Genomic DNA, 16388 nt, shown 5'->3' on the forward strand with positions numbered 1-16388 from the left:
CAATTCCTACTGTGGTACATCTAAGCCAAGGACAAAAGAATATCTAGAAATGGCTAACTATAGGCTGGCACCTTTATTCTAATCATTTTCCATCTTTATAGATTTAAAATAAATGTAATATGTGGAACTTTGCTTTTGATGTGTGTTATCCACACTCCAGCAAGATGAACGGCCTGAAACGGCCCGGATGAAGAGGCTTCCTACCTCCAGACACAGCAGTGCCATGACCCATGATTTTGAAGCCAAGATTGTATTTATTTTAAATAGAAGCATATTGAATTGGGGAACACATTCTAACATCCCAGCTCCAGGGAGTGGAGGAATTCTGCTCTGCAAACCTCTCGCCACGACTGATTTGCTGTTGTGTCCCCGCTCTGTGGAAGCCACGAGGAATGGTCATGAGGATGTTGATCCTGGGCCCCCTCGGTGTCCTAGTGACTAGCAGCAGCAGTGAGGGACAACCAGCTCTGTGTGTGTGTGTGTGTGTGTGTGTGTGTGTGTGTGTGTGTGTGTGTGTGGTGTGCTCGCAGGCTGGAGCCAGCCAATACCAGGGTAGCTGTGGGCATGCATGCATGTTTACATCCATGATCTCAGCTTTGGTTCTGCTTGAATATTCCTGACAACTGCACACTCTCCTTTCTGCCCTTCACAAAAGGGCCGTTACTCAGAGGCACTGGCCAGGAGACTGAAAGCAGCTTTTGTCCCACTAACCCCCTGCCCTGAGTAAGATGCAGGAGGAAGTTTATATTTTGCACCAACAGGGTGACTAAATTCTGGGACTCCAAACAAAATTGCACTTGAAAACCCAGCCAGGCGTAGTGGTTCATGCCTGTAATCCCAGCACTTTGGGAGGCCGAGGCGGGAGGATCACAAGGTCAGGAGATCGAGACCATCCTGGCTAACACGGTGAAACCCCGTCTCTACTAAAAATACAAAAAAATTACCGGACATGGTGGTGGGTGCCTGTGGTCCCAGCTACTCAGAAGGCTGAGGCGGGAGAATGGCGTGAACCCGGGAGGCGAAGCTTGCAGTGAGCTGAGATCGCACCACTGCACTCCAGCCTGGGCGACAGAGCGAGACTCCGTCTGAAAAAAATGAAAATAGAAAGAAAACCTTCTTGTTGGCTTTTGTCGCTTGCATTCACTCACTCATTCATTCACCCATTCATTCAATTATCTAACAACCATCTGTTGAGGCTATCCCATCTGACCAGTTCCCCATCCCACGCTGGGATACAAAGCAGAACAAGACAGTGAGGGAAGGAGACAGACCTGATCACGGGGTGACTGTCTGCTGTACACCCGGAGCCGATGGAAGTGACCTTGTGCCAGGTCCTACGCTTGCACATATGCTTATTAGTTACCTGGTCCTCACAGAGACTGTAAGAAGTGGGTGCCCTCATTCCCCCCATTACAGATGAGGAAACTGAGGGGCAGTGAGGTGAAATGATGTACCTAAAATCACAGCAGCCAGAATTTGACCCCAAACAGTCGGACCTGGAGTCAGGGGTCTTAATCCATACGTGACACTTCCTGCTGAAGGAGATCATGTCTATGGTGGTCCATTTCCAAGACAAAGTGCCTTGAATCGGCTTAGGTCAGCAAACTACAGAAGAAACAGGGCCTCTGCTTGGATTGTCAACGCCTGCTTGTCCACTGCCCCTGCCCTCAGTTGCCGTCACCTGAACCAAAGAAGTTTAGTCTAAGATGAAAGTTTACTAGCCTTCAAAAGAGCTCACTTTGTCTGTTCTTATCAGCCTGCCCGGCTACTTAGGTCATAAATACTTGAAGAGCCCCTGAGCTAACTAGGATTGCAATGCATTGTGCCTGCAACAAAATGCAGCAGGACAATCCCACAAAAAAAAAAAAAAAAACAAAAAAAACACCTAAAGTTCCTGCCTAACAACCAAGAGGTGACATCAGGGAAGATTGTGACCCCTGGTGTGTTAGTGACTAGCAGCAATGAAGAACCAGGGGAGGGACCTGCACACCAGGGGATAAATTGCTTGTTAAAACCGTGCTGGGTGTGCCTGCCCATCAGACACTTGATTTTGCAAGACCATCATTAAGAGTCTCACTCTCAGGCCCAGTGGCACAGGCTCAGTGGCTCGTGCCTGTAATCCCAGAATTTTGGGAGGCTGAGGCGGGCAGATCACTTGAGGTCAGGAGTTTGAGACCAGCCTGGCCAACATGTTGAAACCTGTTTGTACTAAAAATACAAAAAAAATTAGCTGGGCGTGGTGACTCGTGCCTATAATCCCAGCTTCTTGGGAGGCTGAGGCGTAAGAATCACTTGAACTGGGGCGGCAGAGGTTGCGGTGAGCCCAGATCATGCCACTGCATTCCAGCCTGGGCAACAGAGCAAGACTCCGTCTCAATTAAAAAAAAAAAAAAAAAAAAATCTGACTCTCGCTGTTCTCCAGGTCTCTGAGTCTGTTCTTTGGGCTTGGACAGGTGAGTTTGTTTCTCACACTGCTAAGGGGTAACTGTGATCTGATTCTTGGAGGCAGGAGAGAGATTTTCAGGTGAGGAGGAAGGGGGATCTGCAGGCAGAAAATGGTAGTGGTGATGCCAACCGCTGGGCAGGCTGGGGTCTGAGGAGGCCCTGCAGGCAGCTGGATGTGCCTGTGGAGGGTCAGGGGTGCAGGGATCAGAGGGATTATCCGAGAAGGGAAGCCTGGCATTGTGTTCCAGGCTGAAGAGCTTGAGCGCTTCCCTGTGGTCAAAGCCAAGGAGCGAGTGGTCGCTTCTGCACCCCAGAAAGACACCTGGTCTCCATGAGAGGACTGATCCTGAGAGGGGAGGGGGCAGGGCAGCCCCAGCCCAGCACTAGAGGGCCTGGCTGCTGCAGGGCCTGTGCACACCTGGATTAGTATGTACGTCTTGCAAAGAGCAGCCCTAGACCCAAGTTAACTTTGGTGCTAGAGGTACAAACCTCTAATTGAAATCAAGAGATGTTTCTAGAAAACCTGCAGGTTTTTGAGGAGGAATTCAAAGGACCATAAGGCCTGGTCCCAGTCCTGAAGAAACTGAGTCCAGCCGGGGCAATAGGCACACACACGAAACGTGAAATAGCAATCCAGGTCCCCATGACATTCCACAGGATAGAGGAGGTGTCTCTGGACAGCACCTAAGGAGAGTTCAAGAAGCAGTAGGTGCAGGCGTGCAGGTCACTGCAGGCAGCTGGTCAGCAGTGTCTTCAGCAGGATGAAGCACAGGGGAAGGGAAACTGTGGCAAAGAGCACTGGCCGAGGATCCAGGGGACAGGCCTGGGGAATGGGGAATGGAAGGTGATTAAATGTATATGTGGAGGGAACATAGGGGAGCCCCATTGCCAGGAAGTATTCCTAAGTAGCTGTGGGCGACACTTGCGTGAGGTAGGTCCCAGGATCCTTACCTGCCCTCTCTCCTGTGTTGGGCACCATGCAGGAGCTTTGTGCATCCTGCTGTGGTCTTTCATCCTTTCCATGGCCCACTGAGCTAGGCAGCCTCATGCCTGTTTTACGGATGGGGAAGATGAACATTAGGAAGGGGAGATAACACGTCCAAGGTCACACAGCTTGGAAGCCCCCTGGGGGGATTCACAGCCAGGTCTGTTCCAAAGTCCTGGCAGCTGGGCCGGCAGGTGGGTGCGGGATGGTGTGAAGGAGAAGGTTCCCGCTGGAGAGCCAGCAGATGGACCCAGCGGGGAAGAAGAAAGAAGCTGCAGTTCAATCACAGAGAGAGGACTGGTGGGATTCGGTTTCTGATTGGTCGGATGGGATGGGATCGAGATTAGAGAAAAGGAGGCTGGTATAGAGATGATTCCTGGGTGTGTGTGTGTGAGAGGTGGTGATTCCGAGACCTGGATGGAGAAGTCAGAGGCAGGAATATCTTCGTTGCTGAATAAACATTCAAAATGGTATTTGTACGTGGTCTCTCCAACACAGTGGGTGCTCAGTCCAGATGAGCTGCATGAATGAATGAATGACTCTCTAGACTCTCCTCACTTGTATTTAACAAAAACAAGCATCACCAGCCAGGAACGGATTCCTCTGTTCTCCTTTTGACTCATTTTTAATGTTTTTAAAACATTAAACAATGGAGGGGGCCAGCTCACCAACCCAGATCAGCCTCCAAGGTCACCCCCTTCCTCCCCCTACTATCTCCTGGGGCCATCTTGGTCAAGTGCAAATATGATCTCATCTCTTCTCTGCCAAGTCAGCCACTCCTTTCTTTTGCTGTAGGAACAAAACCCAAAGTTTGTTTTTGTTGCTTATTCATCTGAAGTTAAATACACTTGGCGTGAAGGATGCACTTAGAGCTAAATGAATTCTTCCCTATTCTTGGCTCTGTGTAACAACAGTCATTATTGTGCTGTATCGAGTGCCCGCCGTGGGCCAGGCGCCGTGTCTGTGTACCTGCGTTACCTCCAGCCCCATAGCGGCTCTTTGCAGCAGGACTGGCTCCCACCTACAGTGGAGGAGGCAAAGCCCGTGCCCTTCATTCTGTACCCACGTCCTCTCAGAGCCCTGAGCCCTGGAGGCAGGATAGGGGCAACCCGTATGCCAGGGAAGGCACCCAACCTCCCCTCCTCACCCGGACAGTTGCCCGGTGGGCCTCTCTGGTTGACCTCACTGGTCTCTTCCCATTTGATAATTCATCCCAAGACTTACTAATTACGTCCTTTCCCAATGGTTTGTGACGTTCACACCCAGGCATCAGTTTCTAGAATCTGTTGTGTTTGGGAGCCTTGCCATTCCATTTCAAGGTGCTGCTTTATAACACGTGCCCACAGGGCGGGCGCCTGGCACTGGCTCAGCACTCGGTCTCTGCCACCCCCCACTGTGGAATCCTTTCTCTTCCCTGACTGTTTCTTGCTTTTAGAATGTCTCAGCCCCTTCCATGGTCCTCTCCTTCGTTTCTATCTTCTTGCCTCTCAGACCAACGCGGTACTCCCGTGGGCAGGCATTGCTTTATCCTTGCTGGGGTGGCCTCTCCTCACAAGCCCTGCCCCACACACCCGCTACGCTGCCTAAGGGAGACCCCTACATGGCACCCTCTATAGCCCACTCCCACCTGCCACCCCCTCCAAGTGCATCGGAGGGGCCTGGCTCACCATCCCAGCTGAGCCTCTAGGTCACCCACCTCCTCCCCCTACTGTCTCCATCTTGGTCAAATGCAAATATGATTTCATCTTTTCTCTGCCAACTCAGCCACTCCTTTCTTTTGCTATAGGAACAAAACCCACAGGCTCATCGCAGTCCTGCCTGAGCCCCTTACCCACCCTCCAGTGGCATCGCAGGGCTTTCCTCAGACTCCTCTTGGCCACTACTCCCAGCTGCACGGCTGACCTGCCACCCATGCAGTTTACACAGTGACTTGTGGAATAGTCCCTCTGTCTCTGCAGCGTTCAGGTCCCATGATAACTGATTTAGCTCATCACTAACCCCCCAGCATCTAGCCCAGCCCCTGACACACAGCAGCTGTTCAACAAATATTTGCCAAATCAGTGAACAAAAAAGTGAACAAACCACCACACCCGGCCCATAACAAAAGCCACTCATGATATTTGTTAAACTAACCAGTCAAGCTCTGTTTTAAACGGTGGTAAAATACACATAATATTAAATGTACCATTACCACCATTTTAAAGTGTATCATTTGATGGTATTCAGCACACTCAAAATGCTGTGCAGCCATCACCCCTATCTAGTCTTCCAGAATGTTTTCATCTCCCCCAACAGAAACCCTGTGCACATCAGCAGTCACTCCCTGTCGGCCCGCCCCTATCCCCTGGTAACCACTCATCTGCTTTCTGCCCGTCGCTCACCTATTCTGGGCATTTCATGTAAATGGAATCATGCAATGTGTGGCATTTGAATCAAGCAGTGTGTGGTGTTTGGATCATGCAGTGTGTGGCGTTTGAATCATGCAGTGTGTGGCGTTTGGATCATGCAATTTGTGGCGTTTGGATCATGCAATGTGTGGCGTTTGGGTCATGCAATGTGTGGCGTTTGTGCATGACTTCTTTCACGCAGCATTGCTTTTCACGGTTCACCGTGTTGTAGCCTGGGTCAGTGCTTCATTCCTTTTTACGGTTGAATAATGTTCCATCACATGGAGAGACCGCATTCTGTCTGCTCGTTCATCTGCTGATGGACTTCTGAGCCTCCCATCTCAAAAGGCTGGTATGACACTTTGCTTTCTTGGAGCTGGTCCCAGAGCTACAGGAGGAAGGCAGGGATGCCTCCTGGCATAATGGACATTCTCTCTTTTGCCAGCCCCCCTTTCACTCCTTCATCTCAGGACACGCTCAATAAACACCGGGGACGGACCAGCAGGAGCAGCAGCTCTGCCACCGTCAGTGTGCACCAGCACCGTCAGCGTGCACCACGACAACTCCTCCCGTGGCCTCCTGGGACAGCTCCTGCAAGAGACTCTCATCTACAGCATCAGCAGTGGCCAGTCCAGCTCTCCCCAACACAGAAAGATACTCCCTTGTCTCTGCTTCTCACCAGAAGCTTTGAATCTTATAAACCTGCAGGCAAGAAGCATCTCCATGTTTTCTCCCCATCGTTTGAGCGGGGAGGAGAAGCTCTGGTGAGGAGATGGCTATCTGGATCACCTACCTTTGTCCTCACCAGGGAACCCTCCGGGGAGATTTAGAGAGAAAGGAAGCAGTCACCTCCTGTCGGCCCACCCCTATCCCCTGGTAACCACTCACCTGCTTTCTGCCCACACATTTTTTGTGTCCACAGTGTCCATGGTACTGGATACTCTCTGTCTAGGAAGACCTTGCGTGCTGTCGTTGACAGATGGAGGGCTGGTCCAAGGCCAAAGGGTGCAGGGACTGGAGCAGGCACAGTGCCATGGCCACATGTTGACCCAGTCTCCAAAGGACGCATTTGCACACTGGACACACCTCTATCAACAAGAGAACTTTGCTTCAGTTGCTCCTTGAATTCTGCGTAATTTGTTAGATCAATTTTTTAAAAAGACAAAATAATTTTTTTAAAAAGGATCATTTTCTCTCCAAGAGTAGTGGATTATTGCATCTGAACAAATGCTTATGCACAAACCCTTCAGTCATCTCGGGCGTCCCCATGGAGGCCTGGCTTGGGTGCTTTGACTTCTCACTGCAGAGCAGCATTGACGAACATGAGCATGCATGGATTTATTATTGGAACAAATAACGCCAACCAGCCCTTTCTAACACTTGGCTGAATATGAAATGATTCCCAAAGACATATCTGATGGAACTGATGTCTTAGAAAAATGCCCTCAGGACTGAGACTTCGCTGCTTTGTAGTCACTTGTCTTCACAGAGGCGTATTCTCAGCTAGTAAAGGGGTTGCCTGTTTGGCGTCCAAGCTGTGGACACACTGCTTCAGCCCCAGCTGAATTCATAATATGAAGTGTCCTTGATGAGGACTTTGGATTCCTCACCTGCAGGACGGTGATAATAACATCTGTTTCATCCACCTCAGAGCTTTTTTTGTTTGTTTGTTTGAGATGGAGTCTCGCTCTGTTGCCCAGGCTGGAGTGCAGTGGGGTGAACTCAGCTCACTGCAACCTCTGCCTCCTAGGTTCAAGCGATTCTCCTGCCTCAGCCTCCTGAGTAGCTGGGATTACAGGCACGTGCCACCACACCTGGCTAATTTTTGTGTTTTTAGTAGAGATGGGGTTTCACCATGTTGGCCAGGCTGGTCTCGAGCTCCTGACCTTGTGATCCGCCCGCCTCGGCATGTTTATGAGGGCTAAAATAAAAATGTACCAGTATCTAATTTCTTTTTCATCTTTTCAATTCCTTTTAAAGGGTCTTTGGTCAATCATTTATTGGACAGCCCAGGATCCATCTCGTTGGCTGAGATTCTGGGTGCTTTAACCTGGCTCCTCGCTATTTCTGTGGACTTGCCCTGGAATCTGCATTCCTTGGAGCAGCCTAGCTGAGGGGTCTCTGGGCACCGACTAAAGATCTCGCCCCACAGAGGGTCCTCTGACAGGTGCCCTGAGCATTCCCACCTTGACATCCCCTGCAGAGGAAGGACCCTTCGTGTTCCCCCAAAATTCACATGTTGAAGTCCTTACCTCCAACGTGATGGTATTAGGAGATGGAGCCTTTGGAAGGTGACATTGAGGTCATAAGGTTGAACCCCGGTGAATGGGATTAGTGCCCTTGCAAAAGAGACCCCAGAGAGCGTCCTCCCTTTCTTCCCACCGTGTGAAGAAACAACGAGAAGGCGGCAGTCAGCAACCCTTCACCAGAACCTGACCCTTCTGGCACCCTGATCTCAGACTTCCAGGCTCCAGGACGGTGAGAAATAAATGTTGTTTACAAACCACCCAGAATGGTATTTTGTTCTAGTGGCTGAGCTAAGACACTTTCTTTTTTAAGGAATGTTTGCATGGATTTCTGAGGTCGTGCAGCTTCCCTGACTTCACCTTTTAGTCCTGGAATATTCTTTCTCCAGTTCCCTTTTGAAGGGCTCTGTTCAATGTGTGGGGCTCACGTCCAGCAGCTCAGCAACAGCCTGTGTTCCGGCCTACAGTTTTCTTTTTTCGCGCTTTTCCTTTCTACAGACCCCCTGCTCCTCAGTGACAGAAGGCTGCCAAGCCTGCCCTGCTTCAGAACACCAGGAACCCAGCGGGCTTAACCTGGCCACCCTTTTCCTGTTTATTTTCGGGGAGAGACTTGAGACTCCTTTTAAAGTCAAGCCCAGCCATGCATTTGGAAGACTGCTTTTGTGATTCCATGCAGCGCCCTGAGACGGGGGGAGGACAGTCTCCACCCCCTTCCTGGACACAGAGGTACCTGTTCAAACAATAGTTGTGAGGATCATGAGGACAGCCGCACCTCACCCATCTGTGAGGAAGGCCGCGATGCGCTTCACAGACAGAAAGAAAATGGCTTGCGAGGCTGTTTTCTCTCCCGCTGGGCCCCACCAGTGCCCCTCTCCCTGTCACCAGGGGCTTCTATTAGGTTGGTGCAAATGTAATTGCGGTTTTTGCCATAATATTAATGAAAGGAGAGCCCGGAGGAGGAGCTGGGGCTGCTTCCTTCCTGAGGGTCCCTGGCTTCCTCTTTGTTGCCCCTTTAGCCGACTGGACGGGAGAACAAGCTGGGGAAGGGGCTAGACTGGCAGGCAGCATGGATGCCCCGAGTGTGCTGACCGCCCACTCTGCAGGGCCCATCCCTCCCCCGGGACCCGTCAGCGGGAGCTGGCAGAGCTTCTGGAAGGTGACTCCACGGGGAAATGATACACCAAGAGAATACACACAATGGCTTCGCGTACTATAGTACAGTCCCAGCTCCCTGCTCTGAGTAGCCAGAGGAGATGATGACCCATCAAAATCAGGGGAGATGACACATTGCAATAAATCTGTGTCGATGAGCTGCTCTTCTCTCATTCCATGGGGCTGTCCTATAGACTGGCTGCTTGGTGCGGCATGGGAGATCTCGCAGCAAACACCTGGAGTCCAGGTCTGGCTCCGCCTCTAACCCTAACCCTAACCACATTGTTGTTGTCCCTGGTGAGTCGCTCAGCATCTCTAAGCTTCCACCCCTCATTCCCATGGTGGGGGTGATAATTCCTGCCTCTTACTTGTTATAGGATTTCTTACAATGTGCTGGGGAAACAGAAGCATGAGTATTTCCTGGAGCAGCAAAATTATTCCCTTCATCTTTATTGCACTATTTGGGGTAACCACTGGAATAGATAATAATTATTTGTAACTAGTACTGAGTTATGGGTAGATACATGCATGCATGCTCCTGGATTGTTTTTAAAAGCTGTTTAATGGGATTTCCTTTACCTCTTTTTTTTTTTTTTTTTTTTTGAGACGGAGTCTCACTCTGTCGCCCGGGTGGAGTGCAGTGGCCAGATCTCAGCTCACCGCAAGGTCCGCCTCCCGGGTTTACTCCTGCCTCAGCCTCCCGAGCAGCTGGGACTACAGACGCCCACCACCTCGCCCAGCTAGCTTTTTGTATTTTTTAGTAGAGACGGGGTTTCACCGTGTTAGCCAGGATGGTCTCGAACTCCCGACCTCGTGATCCGCCTGTCTCGGCCTCCCAAAGTGCTGGGATTACAGGCTTGAGCCACCGCGCCCGGCCTCCTTTACCTCTTAAAGAGACTATCCCTCCAGATATTTAGTTGATTCTACTTACTGTGCTCAATAAAAACAATAGCAGAAAGGAAAACTGTAGCCCAGAAGACAAGCAAAGCACTAATTACAAGGAATGTGCCTTGCCCTGCAGGGAACAGGGGCAGCTTTCCTGACTCCTGTGTTGGGTAAGGGGAGAACCCTCTGGCCTGCGGGGCTGGGCTCTTTTCTAGAGGAGCTGCCCATAGATCAAGTGTTATTCCAGAGTCAGTGCTGGGAATGGCCAGATGGCTGGAGCTGCAGAAGCAGAGCCCACAGGTTCTGAGAAGCTAGGAGCAGCTCCCGTCCTGCAGTCTAGGGGCTGTCCTCAGCAAGCAAGGCCCCACTGTGGCCACCCCTAGCTGGAGCCTGTGCATGGCATTCATCAAGAGTCTCAGCATGGGGAGGGGTCATCTCACTCCAGCAGAGTCATCTCTCTCTTCCTCAGTGCACTCCCGCTGCCACCTGACACACCCCTGCAAACTCAACTTCTACATGATGAACATATCTGTTTTATTTTTTTCAAGACAAGGTCTTTGTTCTGTTGACCAGCCTGGAGTGCAATGGTACAAATGTGGTTTACTACAGCCTCAACCTCTTGGGCTCAAATGATCCTCCTGCCTCAGCCTTCTATGTAGCTGGGACTGCAGGTGTAAGCCATCATGCCTGGCTAATTTTTAATTTTTTTTTTTGTAATAGATAAAGAGTCTCACTTTGTTATGCAGGCTGGTCTTAAACGTCTGAGCTCAAGCTATCCTCCTGCCTCGGCCTCATTCCAAAGTGCTGGGATTGCAGGGGCCCGGCCCGGGAACACATCATGAGGTCAATTCCTCCAACAGTGTGATTTTGGTTATCAGTGCATAGGTGTGGGACCAGCATTCTTTGGAGTTGGAGAAAATACACAATTCAGTTAACTGCCTCCTTGGAAATATATTTAAAAATTGGGGGCGGAGACCGGGCACTGTGGCTCATGCCTGTAATGCCAGCACTTTCGGAGTCCGGGGTGAGTGAACCACAAGATCAGGAGATCAAGACCTTCCTGGCTAACATGGTGAAACCCCATCTCTACTAAAATACAAAAAATTGGCCGGGCGTGGTGGCAGGCACCTGTAGTTGCAGCTACTCGGGAGGCTGAGGCAGGGGAATCGCTTGAACCTGGGAGGTGGAGATTGCAGTGAGCCAAGATTGCACCACTGCATTCCAGCCTGATGACAGAGTGAGATTCTATCTCAAGAAAAAAAAAAAAAAAAATTGGGGTCGGGAGGATCTCTTGAGCCCAGGAGTTCAAGACCAGCCTGGGCAACACAGTGAGACCCTGCCTCTACAAAAAAGAATCGAGGTTAAATATTTTCATTCACAAAGTTGGTCCCAGCCTTGGGTACAGGCAAAAATGTCAAGTCACCTTGCTCCTGGGCATTCCCAAGGGAGGCTTAACCGAGCCACCTGGCAGAGGCAGGGCAGCCATCTGAGCCACATTCTTTTGTCTGCCCGGTGTGGGCACAGACTCACAGGATGCATCATCGGGGTTGCCTGGGGCAGACTCTTGGCAGGCCTGGCAGGCCCGCAGTGGGCTGGCAGGCCCTGCCTCAGACGCTGCCCGGCCGCCTCCCAGCATCACGGCGTGACTCAGGCTCCCTGACAGGCTGTCACCAGGGTGGGATTTGAAGGAGCAGCGTATCTGCTGTTCACTCTTGGGTGGGTGGTGGACATCCTGGGAGGCTCTCCTAGGTTGGCACCTGTGCAGAGACACTGATCACGGCAAATGCTAGGGCTGGATTCATCTCACGTCTTTCCCAGGAAGGACATGGGACTGAATTCACAGAAGCTCCATGAGTGAACTTCCCCTCTGGGTTTGAGCGGCCATGTCTCCTGGACTTCAGAACACAAAACACAATTCTTTTTTTTTTTTTTTTTTTTGAGACGGAGTCTCGCTCTGTCGCCCAGGCTGGAGTGCAATGGCCGGATCTCGTCTCACTACAAGCTCCGCCTCCCGAGTTCAAGCGATTCTCCTGCCTCAGCCTCCCGAGTAGCTGGGGCTACAGGTGCCCGCCACCTCACCCAGCTAGTTTTTTTGTATTTTTTAGTAGAGACGGGGTTTCACTGCGTTAGCCAGGATGGTCTCGATCTCCTGACCTCATGATCCGCCCATCTCCGCCTCCAAAAGACAATTCTTTAGGCAGATCTTTGCACATGAACGTGAGCAATGGGGCCTCTATTTCCAGCTTTTAACATTTTCCCCTGTTTTTGGAGAATTTGTTTGCCTTGACCTTTATGAAAGGAGATGGAGTGAACATGGCCCCTTGGGTCAAACCCTGGCTCAGCCACTTTCTTGCTCGGTGGCCTTGGACAAGTTACTTAGCTTCTCTGAACTCAGTTTCCTTATTTCTAAAATGGGGCGATGCCCTCCTTCACATGTTGCTGTGAAAATGAAGTGAGTCCATGAAGTCGAGTACCCAGGTGGTGTCTGATGGCAGGAGATGCTCAGTACACACAGCTGTGATTTTCTGAACACCCACCAGGTGCATAAGAGTGCCTGGTGCATCTGTGGGGACCTGGGTGGGAGCTAGAAGGAGGCAGGGGCTCAGCCGATGGCACTACCATTTCCATCAGTCTCTCCTGGGAGGGACGGCAGATGTGCGGTCTGGTCTTCACTCTCAGAGACTGTCACACGGCCATCTGAGGCTCAGCTGGAGAGTTAGTGCAGCCACTCAACATTGCTACTTTCCTCCTGGGGAAGGCATCATGAACGGTGTCTCCGTAAGTCATGTAAATGATTACAAGAAGAACTCACGGCTTCTCCTGGAGGGGAAAGCCCTGTCTGGTGCAGGGCCAGGCTCTGGCCACCGGTGACCTTTGGTTGGGTCTGCTGGCTCCGGTATTGACCGTGTGAGCAGGACAGGAAACAGGCTGGAAGCACATTCCAGCCTCCAGGTGGTGGAAATGACTAAGCCAGTGAGATGGAGCCAAGGAGATTGGGTCAAATGTCTCCACAGCCTCTCTGATCTCCAGAAATCTCGCTTCCCACAGCAGCTGCTGAGAGCACTGAGCCAAGTCTTAAAAGCATTTTGCTCAGAGGGAATTCTCGAAATGTCTGCCCCTAAGGGCTGCTGGGGGGAAGCTGTGTATTTCCACTTGCTAGAGGTCCTTCGTAGGGCCTGTGAAGTGACCATCACAGCCCCCCAGGCCCCCTGAGGTGCTGGCCTTTCAGAATATTGAGGCCCAACTTGATAATTGAAGCAATACTAATAATATGAACTGCTTCAGGGTGAAGGGGAAACTTTTCACTCAGAGACAAACTATAAATGTTTTGGACCCTCTTCTTTTCCCCGCTTCTAGAAATTTAAGAATTATATTGAAAACTTAACAAAAGTCCCATATTTTTCTAAAAGTATTTTTTAAAACCCAAAAGTATAACAAAGTATAACTGCTTATAGACATGAGATTCATGACACTAGACCTACCTATTAATTTCTAAAAATCTCACATCATCCCAGAACCTTCTGGGCTTGGTAGAGGAAGATGTTCAAAGACTCCCAGCTTTGATGCAGGGATGAGGCACTGCACCCAAGACTGGGTGACTCAGCAGAGATCATCCAACAAACAATTCTCATCTCCACCACGAGCATTTTAGAAATGCTTTAAAGTGAAAAATAGAGCCATGGATCTTGACTCTGGCCTCAAACCCAGCTACTAAAGCATTATGAAGAAGAATTCAGAAACCTGGCTTCCTCCTTCACGCCCAGAGGCCTGCCATGCTAGCAAAGGAAGCCCTGGTCCAAGGTTTCTGGTGGACCCAGCAGGTTGATGGGAAGCGGGCTTAGCTTGACCTAAACAGCTGGAAGCTGGGAGCTCAAGGTGAGCATGCAGGAGGAGCCACAGCCACAGTATTTTCCTTTATGAGCAGCTAAAAATAGCAAACAACCACTGCAGAGTGACCGACACCCATTTGAAGGTTTTGGTGGGGACAGAAGCCCTACCTGGGCAGAGCTGCTGTCTCACTCCTTGGGTCGAAGGGAGATGGGGTGGAGAGAGAGGTGCGGGGAGCAGGAAATGTCACCGCGGGGGTGAAGAATGCTGTGCTCTCGGAGAACCCAGCCCTCCAGTGTCTTCTGCGGTGGGAGAAGGGGACTGGGAGCTGGTGGGTGTGTGGGGCTGGAAGCTTACGTAAAGGGAGCCTGCTCTTTTTCATAGATTTATAAGATGTTTCTGTTCCAATTTCGTGTTTTAGCCAACTGCATTGTCCTGCAAGCCTGCATCATTCCTTATTTTCCCTTAATTTGCTTCTACACGTAAGTAATCCAATATCTACATGTTGACATTCTCTTTGAAAACACTTAAGGGGGCCGGGCACAGTGGCTCACACCTGTAATCCCAGGACTTTGGGAGGCTGAGGTGGGCAGATCACCTGAGGTCAGGAGTTCAAGACCAGCCTAGCCAACATGGTGAAACCCCGTCTTTACTAAAAATACAAAAATTAGCTGGCATGGTGGCAGGCGCCTGTAGTCCCAGCTACTTGGGAGGCTGAGGCAGGAGAATTGCTTGAACCCAGGAGGTTGAGGCTGCAGTGAGCTGAGATCGTGCCACTGCACTCCAGCCTGGGTGATGGAGCGAGACTCTGTCTCAAAACCAAACAAAACCAAACAAAACAAAAAGGAAATTAGCCGGGCGTGGTGGCACACTCTTGTAATCCCAGTTACTTGGGAGGCTGAGGCAAGAGAATCACTTGAACCTGGAAGGCGGAGTTTGCAGTGGGCTGAGATTGCGCCGCTGCACTCCAGCCTAGGTGACAGAGTGAGACTCTGACTCAGAAAGAAAGAAGGAGAGAAAGAAAAGAAAAGAAAAGAAAAGAAAAAGAAAACACTTATGGAAGTGTGACAAATTCCAAAGTAGGGGTGGTGGTTAATTTACAGTTTGTTAGAAGTCTCTAAGCCAAGTGGGATGGGCCAGCACACCTGAGACCTGAAGGAATGAGACGGGTTCCACCGGTCACACAGGACAGGCTCTTGTCACTGCCCACACGGCTGCAGGCAGCCTGTGTGCACACATGGCACGGGGGACACCGGGCCCTCGGTTTCGTCACCCCGGTTATTCTGGCAAGGGGACCAGCAGGACTGTAATTATCCGACTGCATAGGTCTAGCCATAGGTCAGGAAATAATTAGACTTTTCTGCCAAATAAGAAGGGATTTCTTTTGTTTCTGCCTAAAGTAACACAGAATAGAAGAAAAGAAGAGCCATTCCCCTCACCCTTAAGAGGCTGCGGCAGACTGGAGTGCTCGTGTGTAACAGATGGGTCACTTGCAGGAAGTTGATAGTCTCATTCTTTTTTTTTTTTTTTTTTTTTTTTTGAGACAGAGTGTCTCTCTGTCGCCCAGGCTGGAGTGCAGTGGCGCGATCTCTGCTCACGGCAAGCTCCGCCTCCCGGGTTCAAGCCATTCTCCTGCCTCAGCCTCCCGAGTCGCTGGGACTACAGGCACCCGCCACCACACCCGGCTGTTTTGTGTGTGTGTGTTTTTAGTAGAGACGAGGTTTCACCATGTTAGCCAGGATAGATAGTCTTATTCTTATTTCCACTTTCTGATAACAGACCTGGCTTGCTAGGGCCCATCCCCAGCTCACCTGGGCAATCCCTATCTAATTTCACCTCCCTGCCAGCTTCCTATCCTGTTTCCCACAAAGGCTCCCTGTCCAGCTGCTGTGCAATTCCTTCCTCTTTCCTTAAGAAAATCCGGGCCCACAGATTCAGGGCCAGAATCCCCTCTGATGTACCAACTACTGGCCCCGCAGCAGACTCCTGGCTAGGGGAAAGAAGATCAAATGCTCAGTCTATCTAATTCCTTTCAAGGTCAAGTCCCCTTAATACAGGTGCAGAAAATAACAGGTGAATCACTTTCTCATGGTTTAGGCCTGTGTTAGGCCCTGGAGAATCTCAGGCTAGTATGTTTCTATGGCACTCCCTAAGGACCGCGTCCACTCTGCAAGAGGAGGGCACAGGGGCACGTCCCACACACCACACCACACACACACACACACCATACCACATGCGCCACACTGACACACCACATACACCACACATCACATGTACACACACACCACACCCATGTACCACCCATACACACACCACCCTGTGCACCAAACACACACATGCAACACTGACACCCCACACATCACATACACCACACTGACACATCACACACACACCACACACATGCATTACACTGACACACCACACACCATATGCACCACACTGACACACCACACACACACC

This window comes from Piliocolobus tephrosceles, chromosome 19, assembly GCF_002776525.5.
Source record: "Piliocolobus tephrosceles isolate RC106 chromosome 19, ASM277652v3, whole genome shotgun sequence".
Lineage (NCBI taxonomy): Eukaryota > Metazoa > Chordata > Mammalia > Primates > Cercopithecidae > Piliocolobus > Piliocolobus tephrosceles.